Source organism: Entelurus aequoreus, linkage group LG28, assembly GCF_033978785.1.
Source record: "Entelurus aequoreus isolate RoL-2023_Sb linkage group LG28, RoL_Eaeq_v1.1, whole genome shotgun sequence".
NCBI lineage: Eukaryota > Metazoa > Chordata > Actinopteri > Syngnathiformes > Syngnathidae > Entelurus > Entelurus aequoreus.
Window position 1 is genome coordinate 28,810,046 of NC_084758.1, and position 2,500 is coordinate 28,812,545.

Below are 2,500 nucleotides of genomic sequence, written 5' to 3' on the forward strand. Positions count from 1 at the left end.
CGACATCAGTGCGCAAAGGATATCACCACATGGGTTCAGGAACACTTCAGAAAACACTGACAGTAACTACAGTCGGTCGCTACATCTGTAAGTGCAAGTTAAAACTCTACCATGCAAAGCGAAAGCCATTTATCAACAACACCCAGAAACGCCGCTGGCTTCGCTGAGCTCAAGCTCTTCTAAGATGGACTGATGCAAAGTGCAAAAGTGTTCTGTGGTCTGACAAGTCCACATTTCAAATTGTTTTTGGAAACTGTGGACATTGTGTCCTCCGGACCAATGAGGAAAAGAACCATCCGGATTGTTATAAACACAAAGTTCAAAATCCAGCATCTGTGATGGTATGGGGGCGTATTAGTGCCCAAGGCATGGGTAACTTACACATCAGTGAAGGCATCATCAATGCTGAAAGGTACATACAGGTTTTGGAGCAACATATGTTGCTATCCAAGCAACGTTATCATGGGCGCCCCTGCTTATTTCAGCAAGACAAAGCCAAGCCATGTGTTATAACAGCGTTTTTTTTTGCAATGTGTTGCTGCCAAAGTCAACTGTCTGCTTTATTATAAGAAAATGGAAGAGTTTGGGAACAACAGCAACTCAACCACGAAGTAGTAGGCCACGTAAACTGACAGAGAGGGGTCAGCGGATGCTGAAGTGCATAGAGCTCCAAACTTCATTTGACCTTTCAATTAACCCACATACAGTACGCAGAGAGCTTCATGGCATGTTTTTTACAAAGCAAGGTCCATAAAGACAGGGATGACAGAGTCTGGTGTGGATGAACTTGACTGGCCTGCACAGAGTCCTGACCTGAACCCGATAGAACACCTTTGGGATGAATTAGAACGGAGACTGAGAGCCAGGCCAACATCGGTGTGTGACCTCACCAATGCGCTTCTGGAAGAATGGTGGAACATTCCTATAAACACACTCCGCAACCTTGTGGACAGCCTTCCCAGAAGAGTTGACGCTGTAATAGCTGCAAAGGGTGGACCCACATCATATTGAACCCTATGGGTTAGGGATGGGATGGCACTTCAAGTTCATATGTGAGTCAAGGCAGGTGGACAAATACTTTTGACAATATAGTGTATTAACAAACTAAACTGTCACTGGAGCATCACTGACATGTAAGAGATAGCCCTGAGAATAAGGCCTCACCCCTGCCACCTGGGACCCCCGGATCACAGCCTTCATTGACCTCCTCATCAGGCAACAAGCATGTTGTGTGTGTGTGTGTGTGTGTGTGTGTGTGCTGACACAACATGTGAGCCCTCAAGCCAACAACTATGAAGTGTCCGCCTGCACAATCACAATACACAATACCTCCATGTGGGGGTGCAAGTCGTCAGCTGTCATGTGACCCCTCCCACCTCCCATGAGGACTAAATGCAAATGGCAGGTCATGTCTCTGACCTTTTTGATTAGAAATACTGACATCTCTGGAATCCATTTGAGACTCAATTGGATCAATGTGTTTGATTTGAGATTGTGCGTCGTCACTTAACCAGTGCTTCTCAATTATTGTTTTGTCACGCCCCCCCCTAAACATAACCTGATATTTATTTATTTATGTTTTTCTTTTTTTAAAATCTTTATTTCAATAACAATGTCATAAAAGATTACATACATCGTCTAAGGACACAGTATTTATTTTGAAACCTTAAAGGCCTACTGAAAGCCACTACTACCGACCACGCAGTCTGATAGTTTATATATCAATGATGAAATCTTAACATTGCAACACATGCCAATACGGCCGGGTTAACTTATAAAGTGACATTTTAAAATTCCCGCCACACTTCCGGTTAAAAAACTCCTTTGGATATGATTTATGCACGTGACGTCACAAAATCCACGAAAGTGGTTGGACCCCATCGGACCCGATACAAAAGCCTCTTGTTTTCTTCGACAAAATTCCACAGTATTCTGGACATCTGTGTTGGTGAATCTTTTGCAATTTGTTTAATGAACAATGGAGGCTGCAAAGAAGAACGTTGTAGGTGGGATCGATCGGTTTATTAGCGGCTAAGTACAATACTTACAGCAACACAACAAGGACTACTTACTACGCCTAGCCGATGCTTGCTGCCAAACCCACGGATGAAGTCCTTCGTCGCGCCGTTGATCGCTGGAATGCAGGTGAGCACGGCTGTTGATGGGAAGATGAGGGCTGGCTGGCGTAGGTGGAGCGCTAATGTTTTATCATAGTTCTGTGAGGTCCGGTTGCTAAGTTGCTAAATTAGCCTTAGCGTCGTTAGCAACAGCATTGTTAAGCCTTACCAGGCTGAGAATTTTTAACCGTGTAGTTACATGTACATGGTTTAATAGTATTGTTGGTCTTCTGTCTATCCTTCCAGTCAGGGATTTATTTATTTTGTTTCTATCTTCATTTGAGAACGATGCTATCACGTTAGCTCAGTAGCTAAGTGTGTCACCGATGTATTGTCTTGGAGATAAAAGTCACTTTAAATGTCCATTTCGCGTTCTCGACTCT

General features: G+C 43.8%; 1 protein-coding gene across 1 annotated transcript in view; it reads right to left on the bottom strand.

The window, feature by feature from the left end:
* The window catches only part of cxcl14 (chemokine (C-X-C motif) ligand 14), a 107,221-nt gene that overhangs the window by 25,102 nt on the left and 79,619 nt on the right, over nucleotides 1–2,500 (bottom strand). The gene's annotated exons all lie outside the window — the stretch shown is intronic.